This window comes from Lactuca sativa, chromosome 5, assembly GCF_002870075.4.
Source record: "Lactuca sativa cultivar Salinas chromosome 5, Lsat_Salinas_v11, whole genome shotgun sequence".
In the NCBI taxonomy this organism is placed as follows: Eukaryota; Viridiplantae; Streptophyta; class Magnoliopsida; order Asterales; family Asteraceae; genus Lactuca; species Lactuca sativa.
In genome coordinates this window covers 293,234,264-293,254,795 of record NC_056627.2, presented here as the reverse complement: position 1 = coordinate 293,254,795, position 20,532 = coordinate 293,234,264, and the positions used below count along the sequence as shown (strand labels likewise).

General features: G+C 39.0%; 1 long non-coding RNA gene across 1 annotated transcript; it reads left to right on the top strand.

Annotated features, from left to right (window-relative positions):
• The first annotated feature begins 7,403 nt into the window (after window positions 1-7,403).
• Window positions 7,404-7,879, top strand: LOC111910151 (uncharacterized). Its single transcript, XR_002856458.3, has 3 exons — window positions 7,404-7,509; window positions 7,590-7,674; window positions 7,754-7,879. It is a non-coding gene; the product is annotated as an uncharacterized LOC111910151 (long non-coding RNA).
• The last annotated feature ends 12,653 nt before the right edge of the window (window positions 7,880-20,532 follow it).

The window sequence follows — 20,532 nt, the reverse complement described above, 5'->3', positions numbered from 1 at the left end:
GGTTCAAAGTCTTAGTTCTACTTCTCGCTACTCTGAAATCTCTTGTGCTAGGTTTTGGACTCTTGTTACTCAATGGGCGAAAGAGAAGTTTCAAGTTCCAACAATGGCAGACTCATTGATGTCGTCTATTGCTACCTTACATACGCTAATGATAATAGTTTCTGGTCCATCGAATTTTATGTTTATTGGTTCAGTTCTGAAATCTATGTAGAGATGTGTTTCCAGTGAAAGCAAATTAATAAATGAGTACAAGAAGCTACCTCCTTCAGGACCAAGGCAGCTTACTCCCGAAATGCAAAGCTCTCTAAACGCAGCTGATAAACCAGCAAATCGAGGGAAGATGCCTGAAAGAAAAGGGGAGAAGGAAGTTCAATCATCTAAAGTTTCTACACCCAAGAAGTGAAAGTCTAATTAAGCAGCTCATTCGGCTCCAAAGAAACGCAAGACTAAGAAGAAGGCATACAAGCCGAAAGCTCCTTCATCAAGTGATTATGACTATGTTCCATCTGACCAACAGTCCGAACCAGAGTCTAGTGATGATGACATTTCTCAGCACGAGAGTTCGCTTTGAGGTAATTCGCCTCCACCCTCACCAGCTCATGAAGGTAACCGAAACTCACCTCCTCCCTCTCCTACACAATTAGTTCCTATTACCATTGCTTCGTGCCCACCTCCCATCTCATCCTCAACTACAACCTCAATTCCAATTCCCACTCATTTATTCACCTAAGTTACCACAACCACTACTACTACAACCGAACCTCAAGTTTGTGTCAACGTATCTGATACGGGGGCACCTACTTCAGAACCTGAACCCCCCATTACCTTAAAACCTTTATCTCCCACTCACTCACATGAAACTGAAACCGTTCTTGGCGGAGCAAAAATGGAGTTTGATTCAGCTATTTTAGCCCATATCGAGTTCAGAGCGATGATGATGATGACGCTCCTGTCACGAAGATGCATTTAAAGGATTTGAATGACAACCTTGACCAATTGGTTTCTTCTTCCTCTTGTACTCCAAGTGAGGCATACTCTAAAGCCACAATCAAGGCTCTATTGGCAACCTTTATCAAGGAGCATGATACTACCATTTCCAATGATGTCAAAGCTACAGATGCTTCTAATTCCTCATGACAGAAAGCATCTAATGTCGTTGAAGAATCTACCAAGGATTGCAAGCAAGCAACCGAAAAAGTCGAAAAACTAATTTCTGATGCTCACATTTTTCTTGATTGTCTTCAAGTTGCAGCTCAGAAGAATGCTCAGACTATGAATGCTTCGGTTGACAATCTTACACAGTCGCTTCAGGTTGAAAAGAAGTATTTTGCAGAGGCTCATCAAAATTTACAATCTGAAAACAATAAGCTTCAAACTTCCATCCATCAGCGTCTTGATAAACTCCAAGCTGATCTAGCCATGGAAAACAAACTCATGGATGAACTGGCTCTCAAAACCACCAAAATCAAGACTCAGGCTCTGAAGCTTAACCAGACGCTAAAAGAGAATGATGAACTCAAGTCGAAGCAAGTTGTCATCAAAAGCAGCGTTGGTGATGTGCATTCCATTCTTCTACATCTTCTGGAAGCGTATGACTTAGTCCTTAACATCCCCGTTCGACACTAATTCTCTGAGAATTTAAGACCTACTCTAGACATTCTAAGCACGATTGAAAGTGTTCCGAAGACCGTTGTCCCTCCAAAACAAAGGGGAGAAGATATTAGCCAAGGTCAATCTCAACAACCTCCAAAAAGCAAACCCATCTTCCAACCAAAAGTCATTGCTTAACCCAAAGGTAATGAAGCTTCGGGTAGTATGAAGGACATACGAAAGAAGAAAATTGGTGAAGATGATGAGGTAGAAACCGAAGATGTAGTTGAACCCGAAGACAAAGCTTTTAAAGTCGAAGACCTCAAAATCAAGCGAAATGAACGAGAGCTTGAGGAAAAGCTTCGTAAAGCAAATGAAGAAGCTGAAAGGGAGAAGAAACAAAAAGAAGCGAACGATGCATTGGAACGAAGGAAATCTTTGTTTCCTTTGTGGTCAATGGAAAAACTTCTGAAGGAGGCAATCGAGTCTCCCAGCACACACTAGCCCGAACCTGTCCTCTCATTTGGTCTTGAGAATTCTAAGGATTCTCAATTTGATATGCCAATCACCCGAAAGGCGTTCATCTTTCATTGTTTCAAGTCCACTGTTGCCATCCCCTCTCCTGACCTGAAGGTTGATCGAGACCTGATCGAATACTATCTTGCGTTCTCTCAACCATAATACCTGACTTGGAGCAAACATAAGATTACAACAGTCAAGGTGTTGAAACCCACTTCAGCAGGGAAGTTTATCAATATCAAATTCAAAGTGACCCGAGGCTCAGACAGTTCGGTTCATATGATTTTCCTTGCTGATCTGCCAAATTTGAATCCTCATGACTGGATCCTCCTGAACAATATCTTGCTGACCAATCAACAAGAGTATGAGCCTATCATCGATCACATGAAGCAAATGCTGGTGTGTTATATCCTTGAGGTCGCAAAGATGGATCAGGAGATCGTCTCTGCCTTGACAAGGAAGCTCATTATCAAGCCAATTGGGAAGGAAAGCGACATCAACGTGATGATGAAGGGAAAAATTGACCCAAAGTTTCACACAATCATGTTCACCGGAGGCGAAGGTCAAAAATGCATGCTCGCTCTTGCAGACAAGCACATGTTCTCCACTTCCTGCATGGAGCATATTCTCGATATCTTATATAGGTGCAATCAGAACAGTGAAGCTGATAAGAAGATGTTCACATATATGCTTCGGTGGTATATTAACTTTTGACAGACTCTACTCGCCATCATATTGCTTTTGTTCAAGACTGTAAAGAAAACCACTGTTGCTCAACCGAAGTGATCTTTCGCCTCATTGTTGAGTCTATGGGTTGCGTCATTGGGCTTCGCTAGTTTGGTCCAATGTTTTCATGGTTTGGGCTTGTCCATCCGTGTTTTTGTTATTAGGGTTTAGTATTTATGGTGCATGCATGCATCACATTATTTATGTTTCTTGAACATTTTCCTTAATAGTATTGTAACCCTAGCACAACTCTACAGTAGAAGTTCTTCGTCGAGCTCTTCTGAGGTGTTGTTGTTTTAATCATTCGACATCTGTTTTATTCATTGTGTGTTTGTTCTTTGGTATACTTTCTGTTTTATTTTTTAAGAATCTATCGATCTTATGAGAGTTTTTGACTCATCAGGCACATTGACCGGAGGGTCTTATTTTGAGCATAGTCATGAGAGGCTAATGAGATATGTGTGGTATTTCCAGGAACTCACTAAGCTTCATGCTTACCGTGTATGTGTTATGTGTTTCAGGTACTTCTCAGGATCACGGGAAGGCACCGGCTTGATTGTACACACGAGACTGAGTTATATTTTGTGGATCCTGGATTTTGTTATTATAGACACGTGTTTTGATAAATTGAGATTTTGGAGATTTTGTGATTTATGTTAATGAGATTAATGTGATTTTTAAATGAAAATTTTGTTTGAAAACTTACGGTGTTACAACTTGGTATCAGAGCTTTGGTTTGAGGGATTCGGATGCACGTTCGGGTATGTCCGGAATCAAATTGAGGATTTGAGAAAAGTTTTCAAAAGAAATGATTTTTCTAAAATGAGTAAGAGTTTCTAATAGAAAAACAAGAAGGAGCAGTGTGTACAATCAACCAGAGCCCAAACGGTGATTTCCCAAAATACCTTAATTGTTTACTTTATGAGATATTTATGAGATGTTTATGAGATAGTAGAATTGCATGCTAGAGGATAGGCTAGGTATTTCAGATCTAGGGCTAGAGTTGCCTGATTTGTGATGCCTTAGCCTAGGAGATGTTGCGATCTGTTATTTGCTCTGTGAATGTACTGAGTAGGAGTACCTAACAGGAATCTTTTAGAGAGCTTTGAGTAGCGGGGTAATCTAGGAGAGATACCTAGATGAGCATTTGAGGAGTCTACTGAAAAGAGTGATTAGATACCATGAGAGGTAAGATAGCCTGAGTTCGGTGATGTCTTTTGATTTGTGAATAAATCAAGTGGAGTTGTGTACTCGAGTAGTATTTTGTGCCTGTGGAGGTTATTCGATGCCTGAATGTTGCTTGCTTCGTGCTTTGTGGAACTTTTGATGATGGGAGTCAGCTACTAAGTGAATATGAAGATATTCAGGAGGTAGATGGTTGACATCATAAGGAGTTCTTCAGCAGCTGATGGCAGAGAAGTGTGAGAACCTAGGGAGCGACCTTAGTCAGATGAGTATGCTGATAGAAGAGAGTATTCTCTGGAGAGCGACCAGGTATAACGGGATTGGTGATCGAGAAGGTTGAGCAGCTACTTAGGAAATATGGGATGATACGTGTGGAAAGTATGGGTAGATGTGGCAGTTAGTATGGTCCCGTACTACTGAAAGCAGAGGACCCATACTCGAAACAGGGTGAATTCCAGGGTTCTAAGTAGTAGATTGAGGGGAGATAAAATGCTTCGAGTACCATGATTCGTAGCAGATAGTGCTTCTGACTTTACCAGTTGTCCCGTTGTGATTGTTTAGACTGAGAACTGATATGATAGAGTGTGGGGACAGAGTTCCATGTTGAGCAAGCTTCAATTAGAGCGTACCTTGAGAGGGAAATTGAGTTAGTTTCCAAGAGATTTTACTGGTGAGATGTCGGTTGGAGTCGCAAGACTCAGGGATGAGTAGAGATGGTGCTTTATGGAGGATTGTGGTCTGAATTGAGAAATTGGCCGATAGTTGAGATGTCACTTTCTGTGACCAGAGTTGCGCTATTTCCGTTTCCTGTGAGAAGCAAAAGAGATATTAAGCTTCCGGTTTCCGAGTTGGGAGGTAAACCCCATGGAGTAGCATATAGTTGCGATCTTTTCACCAGAGTATTTGGGCAGTATGTTTGCTGGGAGGTATTTCTTATACCATGAGAGAGTCATCAGTAGGGAATGAAATGGATGAGGACAAGGGTATACCTTCGTTGAGTATAGTAAGCTATAATCAGTAGCAGTTTAAGGTTCATAGGGAACGTAATCGAGGCGGTGGCCCTCGTGGGTTATATCGGACACCGAGTGTGGGAGTGAGGTCTCTTGCTTCCATGATAATTCTCATGATGGAACGATGGTTGAGGGATTGAAGATGAGGTAGCGGTGTCAATCGGGTAAATTTTTCGGGTTTCGGGTAATTCGGGTCGAGTAATTCGGGTAATTCATGTTAAAAAATTTACCCGTGACCCTACCCAAACTAAATTCGGGTAATTCGGGTTTGGGTAATTCGGGTAGTGGGTCGGGTAAGGGTAATTCGGGTATTACCCGATTTTTTTTTAATGGGACCTAAAAATAAATTTAATGAAATAAGTATTTCGTGCTCAAATTTTGAACATTGAGATTTTTTACTCAATAATATTTGAGATATCAAGTATTCGTTTAACGATTTAATCAAATCTAATAAGATGTTAAAAAACAAATACATAAAAGAAATAATAACAACCAAAGTCAATCATTTAAATTACTTGATATCAATGTATATGCATATATTTTGCATTTACCAAAAAAAACTCATGTCGTCAATCTAGAAAACATAGAAATCCATTACATATTACGAAAATAATAACATTCAAGTTCCAAAAGACATTCATAAATATACTCGTCTTCTTGCACCTACTCGTTCTTCTTGCACATTCACTACTTCATCTTGCTCAATTCCATATAAAAAAAGTCAAATAACGTTATTATTAAAACGAAAATATATTAAATTTACAATAATTAAAATAATGAACGATAAACAATTACCTTTGTCAATTTGTTGATTTTCTTCCCAATCTTTTTCATAATCAATTGTGTCACTTATGCTACCCCGAATCCAGTCTTGTGTACAAATTAAACTTTCAACAATCTTAGGAGTCAAAGAACTCCTAAACGGATCCAACACCCTCCCACTAGTGCTAAAAACGGATTCTGAAGCCACGGTTGAGACGGGAATGGCAAACACATCTCTAGCCATCAATGATAGAACCGGGAATCTTGGACTATTCACTTTCCACCAATCTAGAATACTAAATATTTATGAGTCGTCTTCAACACTTTCTTGCAAATACTTTTCTAACTCCCCAATTGATTCAACTATGTTCGTCTTCATTTTTTCTCTTAGTTTATTTCTTAATGGGGGATTAGGTGCCATAAAATCCGAGTTTTGGCGTTTCCCTAGTATCGATGATGAAGTGGTAGACTCGGCAGTACTTGAAGTAGAACTTGGAGAATGAATTCTAATATAATCATTATATAATTCATACATAGAATCCATGATATATTTCTTTTTGGCCTCCACCCCCTTTTCTCCATAACGATCCTCAAGTAGTATAACCAAATACTTTACTTTGTTCCTCGGATCAAGAATCAAAGCTAAAAGGAAGTTCGTCAACTACCAACATGTGGGCTAGAGCTTTCCGACTCTCCTTTTGATCAAATTTCCAAGCCGACAGTTTGTTTTCATCACCATATTGGAAAGTTACTTGTTTTTGCCCACCATTAAGTGTAGCCAAGTAAACTTTACATTTATTTAAATGATAACCTAGATTTTTGGTCCCATAACTACCCGATTCACACTTATAATTCCCACCACCACAATGCTTACATTTGCATCTTTGAACACCATTTTCGTCCTTATACCTTTCAAATTCATTCCAAAATTTCGATCTTGGGTTGAATTCTTTAGTTTTTTTCTCTTTTTCTTGTGGAACTTGATCATTTGTTGGGTTGTCAACTTCAATCGTCTCGTCTTCCACTTCAATATAGTCATCTGTTTTTGACATCTAAAATAAGAAAAAAAAAACAGAAAAACTGTTAAGAAACCTTAAAAAAATAGGAAAAAAAACATAAAAAAACAACAAAATATTTCAATGAAAACGATGAATTGTCCCTAGAATTAGAATTGTCAAAGGTTATTATTGTTGTGGTGGGGAGACCATGCAACTGTTGCCCATATAGGTATGGGTCTTGGGTGGGTAGAATTGTCCTTTCTTTCTTTCCCCACATTTCCACTCAAAGTACTATTCATTTATCCTCCAAAAATACCTTAATAATTACTTGTTAAATATTTCATTATTTTTTTTTCTAAATTAACGACAATTTTTCTTCTATATGCAACTCAAAAAATTGTTTTCTTTTCTGCAAAAGGGTTATACTTACCACTTTACCAGCAACCCCACCTGATCGACTTTAAGCATACAATAGTTCATGCATGAATGACATAAGGGACTAACTAGTGCACAAACTTCATTTCTTAATATTTACATAGTTTATTAACCAAAACAAGATCATTTTATATATTATTATGTATCTAGACATAATAATATATAAAAAAGAATGTTGTCAAGAAAAAAGAATGTCAGAGTTTATGATTTAGTAATGAAGAAGTTCATCAAAAAGCTTGAAGCTGGAGTTCGTGAAATCTCTTCTATCTCCATTCATCCTGGTGGTATGTTTCCAATTCTATCCCTTGTTTATTGTTCTATATCAATAATTTTTAATGAAAACTATATTATTGTTTTTATGCAGGTGATAATGTTATTGTGTGAAGTAAAGATGGAAAGTTATGTTGGTTTGACATGGATCTTTCTTCAAAACCTTACAAAGTTCTCAGGTATGTTTTTCATTAATACATACCATGCTTGCTATCCATGAATCTAACATTAACATATGATTTTTCCAAATGTGTTCAGATCTCACAATAAATACATAACAAATGTGGCTTTCCATCGCAACTACCCTTTGTTTACAGCTTGTTCAGATGATTCCACAGCATATGTTTTCCATGGCATGGTCTATTCAGATCTGAATCAGAATCCTCTTATTGTTCCTTTGGAGATTCTTCATGGCCATAGAGACACAAATGGAAGAGGTTTCTTCTAACTTATCAATATGTCCACAAAATAAATTTAAACCTTTTTCATCACCCAACGCAACGCAAAGTTCAAAAGAGTATCATCAGATTTGGAAAACAAATATAACCGAATGAAAGCTAAAACTAGTTTGCTAATTTTCTTTAAATCGACAAGAGCCTCATTCAAAGTTGCACTAGTTTGCTAATTTTCTATGTCAAAAAGAGAATCAGTTGGTTGTTATTACTTACATTTGAGTTTGAAGTTCAAATCCGTGATTTTTTCTTGGAGTGGTGACGAGCTGAAGTCACGCTGCGACGAGCCGACGAAGACCTGATGACCGGTGAGGCGGCGCCGAGCCGATGACCACCTGATGACCGGCGAGGAGGTGGCGACGAACAGCTGAAGATGATCGACGATTCGATGGTGACGAACGAAGAGGCAGACAAGGTTTTTTTTTTATGTAGAGAAAAAGAACGAGGTAAATTAAATTGGGTTGTGATTTGGGAATTGAGACGATATATATATATATATATATATATATATATATATATATATATATATATATATATATATATATATATATATATATATATCGGGTAATTCGGGTATACCTGAAACCCAATACACTTACCCTTTACCCGACCTGAAAAAAAATCGGGTTACCCAATTACCCGAAAAAATTAACCCGATACCCGAATTACCCGATACCCAAAAAAATCGAGCGGGTAATTCGGGTAACGGGTATTTTCGACAGGGCTAAGATGAGGAGTGTGATAGTTCATTATATTCAGACTGAGCGTCATGGCTACTACGGGAAAGTTGAGATGTCCGGTAGTGTGTCGGTATGAGATTTTGGATGACTAGAGGCAGTCACGTTGGGAGGTTCCGAGGATTTCATCTGAGATTTAGGATATTTGGATTCGCTTGGTCTCTATCAGGAAGATCATCGAGTGTTACGTAGTACATTCCAAGAGTCAAGTGCGATGTACCTGGTGAAACAGTTTGTGAAGTAGATTTTTGGTATGCCAATTGGTGATGGTTCGAACCCTAAGTGGGGGAGAACTGGGTATTTTATTGAAAGGATTAGAAATTTGTTCAAGTGTGGATTAGAGAACTAGTTATGGAGATCTGCGGTATGGATTCATGAGACTTGGGTTATTGGTGGATGAGGCAAGGTACGGAGCGAGATAATGCATGTTGTGCGTGTTCGGGAAAGGATGGGTGTATCCACGGCGAGTAGTCGTTGGTTAGGGACCTTATAGTGGTTAGGAACACTTCGAGGTTGTAATGGTTGAGTTCGAGGCGGTTGGATCGTTAAGGATAGTTTCGACGGATGAGAATTTCTAGTTTGATGTATGGGTTGTTATATGCACTTTAGGAATGGAAGAAGTTGATTGGCAACCAACTTCAGAGTCGGTGTGAGTATTCTTGCATGGGTTTTTGAGAAATAGATGATGGGGTTTCGGATTGTCGTCAATGTGTTTTGATTCATTGACGATTCCTTCGTGTTTCAAATTGAGAGTTGGAGTATTTCGAAGTTACGAGTTGTGTGAGAGGAAGATCAGCGGTCGAGGCAAGACATTGTGAGATTCTGAGAGGGTGCATTGCGGTATCCGAGTATGATGCCGTGAGTGGGAGATCATTGGTTGAGGCAACACATCGCGAGGTTCTGTGATGGTGTATCGAGGTATCTGAGCATGATGCCCTAAATTTTCGGATTATTTTGAGACTTGAGTTGTGAGTTGGAAAGTGGGGTACCAAGTGACTATGGTTCCTGTGGGAGCCCTTCAGCTATTTTTCATCAAACGGAATTATTTAAGAATGTGAATTGCAACGAGAGAAAGTGTTTTGTCACGACGGTTTTCGTCAGGAGTAGTGATGCTTAACCTGGGTAGGTGTGTGTACCTATCTATGTTGGACCATAGAGTATTCGATAGTGAACTCAGTGGGGTGATGACTCGAGGATGAGATTATGGGGTGATAAGAGAGTGAGTGGATCCGAGTGGGAGTAATCACTTGAGACTATCAGGGAAAACCATGGGGTGAGCCCCTGGCGATCCAGAGAGTATTGTGAAACTGCGGGGAGCCGTAGCTTTCAATAGCCAACAAAAGAGTATTATGAATCTGTGGGGAGTCATAATGATCACTATTCAGGGCATGACGCAGAGGAATTCTTAGGCTTGGGTAGCCTTACCCATCGAGTCTTTAGGAACCGAGTGGCTAGACCAAGGGAGAGACTGGGGTCTCTGTGATGTTTGGGAACTGTTATATTCCGAGTTGGGGTGGGGTTATCATAATTGGAAGGAATTGGAGAAGTGATGTACGCGTGCATTCGCGAAGCACTGGTCGAGAGTTGAGTATCAGATTGGAGATGAGTGGTCCCATTTCTGCTGTCGAACCAGACTCTCGAGTTTGAGTTTGGCTCTAGTAGTGTATTGGGTATACAAGATGAGATTCTGGAGGTTTAAATGTGTAACATTCAGATTTTCAGGTACATTATTTTTGTGTTTCAATTTTGAGGTTTAAGGAGAGACTCGCCGAGTCGAAGGTCTGACTCGTCGAGTCGTGTCAAGTTGTCCACGTGGATTTAATGAGTGGACTCGACGAGTCAGAGGACTGACTCACCGAGTAGGTCCTGGGAAGAGAAAACCCTAAGTTCCAGGGTTGGAGCCTATTTAAGGGAACTTATAACCTAAGATGCGCCTCACCAGCTGCCCACACCTCCTATGAGAAACCCTAGATCGCCATTGGAGCAATGAGAGAGTTCTTATGATGAAATCAAGTATTTAGTGGGTCTTTTGGAGGGAGAAGAGTATGATTCAAGCAAAAAACGAGATGGGGGTTGTGGATCTAGCACTTCTTCACGTGGGCTTACTGTAGAAGGTATAAGCTTGCATCCTTTTCATCTATTTTGATTAGATCTCATGCTTTTGGGAGTTTTAGGGTTTTACTCCCCTTATTTTGTACCTATGAGCTATTTGAGACATGATCTGAGATGGGAAACCTCAGATCTGGACCTTGTGATGTCCTTGAAGACTTCATACCCTAGCTTTAGTTGTCTACATGAGGGTTGATGAGCTAAATCCTTCATGAAGGGCATCTGATGGCGTTTTGGAGCAATAACATCATGCATGAACATAAAGATCGAAGTTTTACGTGATTATTGAGCCTTGAGATGATAGATCTATAGTTTAGAGTGATAGATCTGGTTGAAATCGTCTGAATGAGAATGAGTAAAGATAGACTCGCCGAGTCAATGAGCCGACTCGGTGAGTCGATTAGGGTTTTCCTGATCGAGCTGAATCGCGTGCTAACTCGGCGAGTTGTGGGGTCAACTCGACGATTTGAGCTGAATCTTCCCGAAACTTCGGAGAAAGTGGGTGGACTCGACGAGTCACAACGGTGCACTCGCCGATTCGGGTCAAATCGGGACTGTGGACTCGAGTTGACTTCGGTTGACTTTAGGGTTGGGTCAACCATGTGTAAAGGAGACCATGGAGGGGTAAAATGGTCTTTTATCCACTCCAAGAGTTAAGCATGGAGAGAGAGTGGCCCTTGGTGTATTTGACTGTGATTAAAGTATTATTTAGAGATGTGTAACCTATGTGTTAGGAGGAGGCTAGTTCGAGATGTCCGGGTACGAGATTTATACTAGCCAGCTTATGAGGTGAGTCTTCTCACTATACTTACCTTGAGTGGTAACTTATGTGTGACCAAAGGGTCCTATGTGTATGTGTTGTGTATTGAGACATCCTGCTATTTGTTTTTGATATGCTTACTATGCATTATATTAAGATGCTGAGTCGAGGGACCAGAGGTGTAACACCCCGTTCTTAAAGTATTTAATTATGAGTCCCTGAGATTTAAGAGGAAGGGTAATTCTGGTTCTTTTTTGGGAAATGGGTTTTATCCAAGAAGGTTTCGGACTGGTATATGTTGCTAGAAGCATAGGGCTTCTCGTCACCCTCGTGTGAATGTAAAATCTATTGGGAGCGGGTTTAGAGTAGAGGAGTTGCGGCGTCTTGGAAATGATATTGTTTATAGCTCTTTATGGAAAAAGTGGAAAAGGTCCCATGCATGCATGGCATGCATGCTTGAAGTTGGTTGGGTACGCCCAGCGTAAGCTGGACGTACGCCCAGCGTAAGCTGGACGTACGCCCAGCGTAATGGAGGAAAGAAATGCGGGGTGGCAAGGTGAGTACGCCCAGTGTACTCTCAGAAACCCCAAACCCTAAAATTAGGGTCAGCCACTATATAAGGAACATGTTGGTTCATACCCTAGCCTCCTTAAGCGCACCCTTAACCTCAGAAACCCTAGAAACCCGTATTCCCTTCATTGTTGGGTGTGTTTGGCCTTGGAAAGCTCATTTTGGCAAAAGAAAAGCTAGAAGAAGAAAGGAGAAGTTGTCAAAGAAGGAATGGAACGATTGGAGCTTGTAGATCCGAAGACATATCATCCTTTGGAGCTTATTTGAGGTACAAAGCTCTTTGCTTGCCATTTATTTTGCATAGATCTAAGTGTTGTGAAGTTTTAGCATCTTTCTTGTCCCAAAGTTCTCATCTTGATTCATGTTTTGTGTTGGCCGAGATTATCTGTCCTTTCAGACCTTTGGAGAGGTCTTGAGTGAGAAAAATGAGGTCCCAAGGGCTGTAGTTGTTCCATGTGTGAGATATATAGGTCTTAATGGATTAAGACCTTAGATTAAGAGCTTTTGGACGTCCCAAGTGATAAAGTTTGAGGCTTTATGAATCTTAGGCATGTTTAGCCTAGGGATCTGAAGTTTGGGCTTAAGAGCTTAAGCCATTAAGAGGTTATAAGGGCTTTATGAGTAGCGAAGTTACGCCCCGAGTAACATGGTTGTACGCCCCGCGTAGCGGGTCAGGGCCCCGATCCTCAGCTGCATTTCAGTGAGTACGCCCCGCGTACCAAGGAGGGTATGCCTAGCGTACTCCCCCTGATTGGACCTTAATATTGGGCCTTAGAGTTTGGGCCGTTTGTGGGTAGTTGGCTTATGGGCCAAGTCTAGAAATTATGGATAGAGTGTTTTGGGCCCAGTTATTGTTATAGACCTTGGATCTAGGCCCATTTGGTGAGGTGGGCCCAATTTGGTAAATTAGGCCAATATTGGACTTCGTATAAGATTTGGACTTTGGCCTTGGCCCGATAAGTGGATGTATGCTTGGCCTAATGTTTATTTTGTTATGATGGCTAGTTCGGGATTTGCGGTGAGTTGGTGATTCGAGAATCTGCTCTTCAGTTTAGAGTTTTGGTTGTGCGAGGTGAGTTATCCTCACTATATCGACAGGGTCTAAGACACCAAGGTCGGCCCTTTATCGGATTGAGATCTAGGTATTTGTTGTTATGTTATTGCTTTGATATGTTTGTATCCTGGTAGCTAGGATGGTATATGTTAGAGACCTGGTTAAGGCCGGTTTCCTGATATGTAGGCTGATGCTATGCTAGTGACCGGTTAGGACGGTATCCTGGTTAGGATGATGATATGTTATGTGATCTGTTTGATCGGCTTGTTGACTGTGAATTCTTATATGATTGTATGTTTATGTGCACATGGTTGTTTGGACTGGAGTTGGGTTGAGGCGGGTCCTGCTTTGTGCTGTAGGCCAAGATACCCAGGGCGGACCGGTTGTCCCAAAGGCCCAGCGAGCGGTCCGGATAGGCTGTAGGCCCCAAGAGGGCGGACCAGACGTGCCGAGGCTCGGAGAGTGGACCAGGCCGACTAAAGGCCCGGTGCGGGCGGACCAGTCATACTATAGACTCAGAGAGTGGACCAGGTGGGTTGTAGGCCCGATGCGGGCGGACCAATCACAATGTAGACTCGATGTATATGGCTAGACTCGGAGGGGTGGACCAGGTGGACTGTTGGTCGGTGCAACGGACCAGTCTCACAATAGACCCGAAGTGCATGGCTGTTTTGTGTTCTGTTATGTTACGTATGCTATGTATGATATGTTGGGTTTTGAGCATTCTAACACTCCTAAGTGTACATGCAACCCTAAATACCTTGGATCTATGTTTTCTCTATTATACATGCAAATAAGAACTTCCAAGGTATTATCCTAATCTAGCATACAAAACAATGACTATAGCAAGATAGAATACATACCTCTTTGGTGTAGAATGTCTTCATGAAGCTTGAGTGCCTAGTGCCCCAAGTGTGACACCTCAAATGGAATCACAATCATAAAAACACTTAGAATAGCTTGAGAGAATTCTACACTTATCAAAATCGGCTAGCCCTTTCTTCATACACACACTAGTGCCGATTTTGCCAAGAATAATATCTTTATATAGTGTTACAATTAGGGCAAACCCTAATTGTCATGACTTTCCATTTCCTTGGATCCATGGGTTCAAATACACCATGGAGCATCCATGGACCATCCTATGGGTTTTAGCCCAACTTGATTATCCATGGAGCATTAGCCCACTATACAAGTATGGATGATTTACACAATCAACCCATATATTTAATTAGTCTTCTTTTGATCACTTAATTAATCCTAGATTAATTCTTGATCAATACTAATTAAATAATCATATTATTCTTATTATTAATATACTAGAACTTATAATATATTAATAACCATAAGTGTCTTATTTCTCTCATTATAGTCTATCCAAGTGCATGATGGTATGCAATCCAAATGGACCATGCCGGGTCGGGTCAAGTCTTACCAATTATAGTTATGGACTTAGACATTAATCCAACAGTCTCCCACTTGGATAATTCTAAAACTATTATTGCGTATGACTTCAGGAACCAACTGGCAATCGTAGCTCTCAAAAGCTTCTGTCGAACTCTGACCTTGTAGATGAACTCTGACCTTTGTCAGTGACTTGTCCATTAGATAAGGGATCATATATTCCTCCATTCTAGATATCATATGGACTGAGACATGGATTATAATCATTCTCTCTGTCCATTTGTTGTTTCCCGATTTCCGATTTATGACGACTGACTAATTGAACAAATCAAATCAGTCCTGGCCCGGCCGAGCACTTCCATTTGTCATCATCAAATCATCGAGGGGCCCACAGATATCGCTTTTATCCCGAAGGTAAAAGGAATGGATAAACTTCGACTCATATGGCTTGTTCTACTACTTGTTGAATCATACACAAAAGCACGTTTTATAGCACCGAGTTACCGAATGCGGTTTCGTGCAATCAATGTACTACCAACTCATAGTAACAACTCATATCTCTAGGTTTGAAGAATATAATATATTATCGTCTCATGATCACTCGTGATAAAATCCATGAAGTGATTCCAATGAGCGCGGGTTGAATCCAATACTCAGAACTTATGAGCACTCATGATTGTTGTAGCCTTGTCCAACACCTTAGACCTCTACAACCCATCATGACAGTCTTAATTCATATCTACTTCCAACATATGACCGACTGTGGATGGTTTGAATAACTTAGTCATTCCGAAAGAATAACCCAGTTTATTCGGGAAGTCAAAACATGCAAAGTGAAACACAATAATAATTGAATCCAATATGGTCTCAGAACTTATGAATATAAATAAAACACCTTTTATTTATCACCATATGATTACACATTATTCATTGTATACTGTTTCAGCTATCAACTTTATTCTTGAATTTAAAACAATAGTTGTCCCATGCTCCAAGCATGTACACTATGTTTTCTAAACACTAGTCATGCCATACACCAAGTATGCATACTATTTTTGTCTATGATCCTTACTTTGTGAACTAGATCAATTGAACATAACTTCAATGATTCTCTTTTCACACTCCCAAATCTATACTGCAAAAGCAAGAATTCCAAATTCATGCCATTTACTGAAATCTGTTAGATTCTAAACTCATATGCATTGATCCTCTTGTAATGATTATGCACAAAGTCAGAAGGACTTGACAAAAACCATTACAGACCATTCCAAAGGAGATCAACTTCTTGGAAACATCCTTCTTGCATTAAGTTTCCTTAATCTTACACAGATTTGAAAATCCTAACTTTGAAACATTTCCCGATTCCAATCTGACTTATCACTTCTGAACAAGAGTTGCCTCCTTACAGATTATGTCAATATGGTCCTTACAGAATTATCACTGTACTTCCAATTGTCCTTGAGTAACCAATCTTTGGTAAACCTTAGATTGTCCTCGACAATTGTTTAATCCTTTTAGTCATATCCAGTTCTAAACCTTTTCCCTTCTTAATGCCCCAGGCATTTGGAAAATTTTAGAACGGATGATTATAGCACATGTAATCGATCCTATATCTGAAGCATATGGGGCACGATTCATGATGTCTCACATAAAGACTAAACCAGTCTTTTGCTATAACATTTCCATTTCAATTTGCCAAGTTCTCATAATTCAGATTATGAAAAGGGATGCCGTAATCATAATCGAATTTTAGAACGCAAATAATGGACCCATATACAGAATTTCCTTATGTTGAGCCATTCCAACATGAAATTCATATATATAACCTCGACTAAATGATTAAAACCTCACGATCTAAGCTTATAGATTTGAGATGAAGTATAATTTCCTCTCCCTTAATTATAGCAAAACAACTTTTTCCCAATTGAAACTTTTGTTTTCTATAATTAACATTGCTAACTTGCAATACTTATCATAATTATCATGCTCCCACTAACATGATGATTATTAGCCTAACACTTATGCTCCCACTAGCTTTGACATGTACTCAGAAATCAGCTGACTTTCTTACCAAAGTTCAGATTTCTGATACTAGATTGTTTTGATAAGTCTTTATCAAAATCATACACCTTCCCTTAGATAGCACACTTGTGAGTCTAAACAATTATGAAGAGGTATGTCGTAATCATAATGGTTAGACCTTTTTGCCACTTCTCACAAGTCCATATTAGTGTGCCGGTTAACCACACAGGCTCCACTAACGACTTTGAGAACGCAAATATCACAATTGCTATCTAGCTAAAATCTACTTAGTGAAAGTGTTTCCTCACCATCATTTTCATGAATCGGAGAGAAACCTTATGACACTTAGATTTACTGGTGTATGTGTTCTTATCCATGTGAATTGTCAAAACCATAGTCACAAGACAAGGATAATGACAAATCCAAACTCATATGGATTGAACTCAATCTTAACTTCTTGCCACCTGGCAGCTCAAGGGCCTGCCATTGCTTCCAAGTTGTTGTGCAGCAAATTGAGAACTCTAAGAACTCATATGCAAAACCAACTTTAACTGGAATGGGCACAAAATATGTCAACACGATAGGTTATAAACCTCAAGTCGTGTGCTAGTGAAGAACTTCAGGTTTTACTCTTGATTAGTTCTTGAGACTTTCAAGACCTTTAAGACTCCCACTGTCCTCTTGACCTATAAGACTCCCTTGTCAAATATCCAAGAGATAGTGTGGATTCTAATCAAGACAAACACTTCACACAATTGGTCTAAGTTGATCTTTGTTTTATCCAAAACATCACAACTTACCAATTTCAAATGTACAAGAGTAGAAAACTTTTACTCTTACATTTGACAAGTGTTTTAAACCTTCTTTTGAGACATGTCACTCAAGTTACAATCTTGGAGTATGACTCTAAGACTTGTATTGGAACGAAGTATGACTCATCTTCTTGATTTAACCAATTCAACAATTCAAGATCCCTCTTCTTAGTCGCAAGAATGCACTAAGACTTCCTTAGAGAACTAATTGTGCTATGGTTTCTTAATCATTAAGATGATCACAAAAACTGATACTAAAGTACTCTCCCATCTTTTCAGATTTGAGAAACTTTTATCCTTCTGCCTAATTTGATTCTTCTTATTCGCTCTGCCATACATTGAAACCTTTTTCCAATGTCTCAGAATTACACTTAAGCTTGTAAGTATAATCATATTTACTGTGCTTTAGTAAACTATGACGAATAGTTTTATCAATTTTTTTGTGGTGGACTTGACCAGTGCACAAGAATGTGTACTCGATCCCTTAGTCCTTTACTTGACTCACACATCCATGTGAACAAGTAATTAGTCTTAATTTTCCAAAACTTGAAAGTTCTCATTCATCATGCTATACAACTTGCATGATTCCAAGTTCCGGTCCACTTGAAACTTGGTTGATGAGAATCTTTCCTTATTTGGTAAATTTAGACATTACCACAAATGAAAGAATCAATTTTATATTTCCACTCTTGCTCTTAATGGAATTATATAAGCAACAATTTTTCCTCAAATGCCATTGTAAGGATATTTTAAAATAAATAAAATCAAAAATTTTTCTTTTATTTTAAAAACTTTGCGGAAAGACTTATCCTTACAATCCATATGAAAACTTGTTGTTATCTATTCCTAAGCAATATCTCATAACTCCAAAGAAATAGCTCAAGAATCCGATCTTCAAAAAATGCGATAGAAATCCATCTACGCGATCAGATTCAACATATTCTTTCTTTAAGTTTCTTCACTTTTTCTTTGATTCTTAAAACATCACCATGTGACCCAGTCACATCATGTATCAAGAATCTCAGAATAGAAACTTAACAGAGTTAGACAGTGGAATTTACCTGAAGTAGAGTCAAACTTATTGACTTTAACATCCTTAGGTAAATTTGGCAGCTTCGCAACCAATGCCCCTTCCTTTGGCAACATAAACATATGGACCCTTTGATAATGGTACACGGGACTATCACGGACTTAGCTTTTCTCTTTACCATTTGGTCAACCGAGCTGACTATGGCCGATCCCTTTCCATTGGGAAGAGAATGCTTTCCGGGATTTCCTGTGTCATTATTGTCAATGTCCATCAAGTTTTAAGGAAGTTGATCTTAACAAATAGATAAGATCATTAAGGGTCTTGTCATAGTCTTTTTCATAGGTGTTCTAAAAGAACTCACTATGTGACTTAGAAAGTAGTTGAACCACCAACTTTCTCAAGACTTTGACACCCAACTCTCCCGGCTTGTCAATATGTGACTACATCTCCAAGATGTGATCACACCTAGACCTTGCCTTGCCAATAGGGCTTTGAGTGACCTTAAACTTTTCAAGAACTTGTGGGTTACGGAGAATGATTGGAGGAGGAGAAAGAAGTATGATATCCATGGGACATCAACCTCATTAGGAAACCTTGTTTCAAGAGATTTGGGAAGATCATAAATGTCTAAACCAGACATCTTTTGGGAGATATTCAAGATAGTTGATTTAAAGTCCTTAATATGACACCCAATATGAAATATTAAGGCTAGGACCCAACAAACTATTTTATAACTTAGAAGAGGTATGCCGTAATCCAAGCTATAAAATATTTGAAGGTAGGTGAATGACGATTCACCAATTTCCACCAAGATAAACGAAATGTATTATTAGGTTTTAATTGGTTTTGAAACTCCTAGATCTTTGAGATTCATTGAACTTTTCAAAGGAATGTTTCAATCTCGAGTGTGCCCTTCAGGTTTTGTGACTGGGATGCCGAGGATCACAAAACAAGGTGTGAAGTAACCATGCAAATCACTTGGTACCATTAATAAATTACCCCTCAATCGATGTGCCGGTTAACCACACACGCTCCATCGATACTATGATAAATATTAAGTCACCCTTTACCTACCTTGTTAAGTCCAAGTTAGTGTGCCGGTTAACCACACACGCTCCACTAACGACTTTGACAAAGTGTAAAGTGTAATTTCATGGATTAGCACCTTATTCACATTTTCCTAAGTAACTAAGATTGGGTATTATTAAGAGTTTAGTTACTTAGTATTATCATTAATACTTTTAATGAAGGGAGAATTCTAGTCCTGTCAAACCCGTTCGGCTAACGACCCTCCACCAGTCAAGCAAGTGGTGGGTGAGAGTGGACACCCATTAAGTTGCCATTTTATAGGCAACAACCTTACACCCACCTTATAGACCGGCTTCGTGAATGAGGCGTACTAGCGGTAAGACTGACTTTACTCTTATACATATATATATTATTAACTTATAATATTATAAAGTATAAGGGTTGAATTTTAACTTTTAAAATTCTAAGGGCTAACTTGGAATTAAAGTATTCATACTTGAAAACTTTTTCAAATTCCAAAACTTGAGGGCAAGTTTTGAAACTATTCAAAACTAATTAATTCCATAACTTATGTGTTTAAAGTAGTTTTAATCCAAAAACTCTTCAAGTTCCATAACTTGAGGACAAGTTATGGAAGACTTTAAACTAATAAAAGGACTAACTTTTTCTTTATTTTATAACTTATGGATTTAATTATGGTTACATATTTTTCTTTAGTGAAGTGACTCTTGAACTTCCATAACTTGAGGACAAGTTATGGAGTCATAAAAAGTTATTCAATGACACAAGACTCTTCATTTTGTAACCATTGCCAACTATTATGAGTTTTATGAGTCTTTAATGTGACTCTTCATGTAACTTGAGGACAAGTTACACAAACACATTTTATACTCAACTCTTAGATTAAAGTGGATTGAAAACAACTATTTCACTCAACATTTCTATTAATCTAAGCAACTCATAAGAACAAGATAATTCAAATCAAATTTTTTCATGTAATTAGTCTAAACCTTAAACTAATACAAAACATGAATCTATTGACAATTATCTTTGAAAAT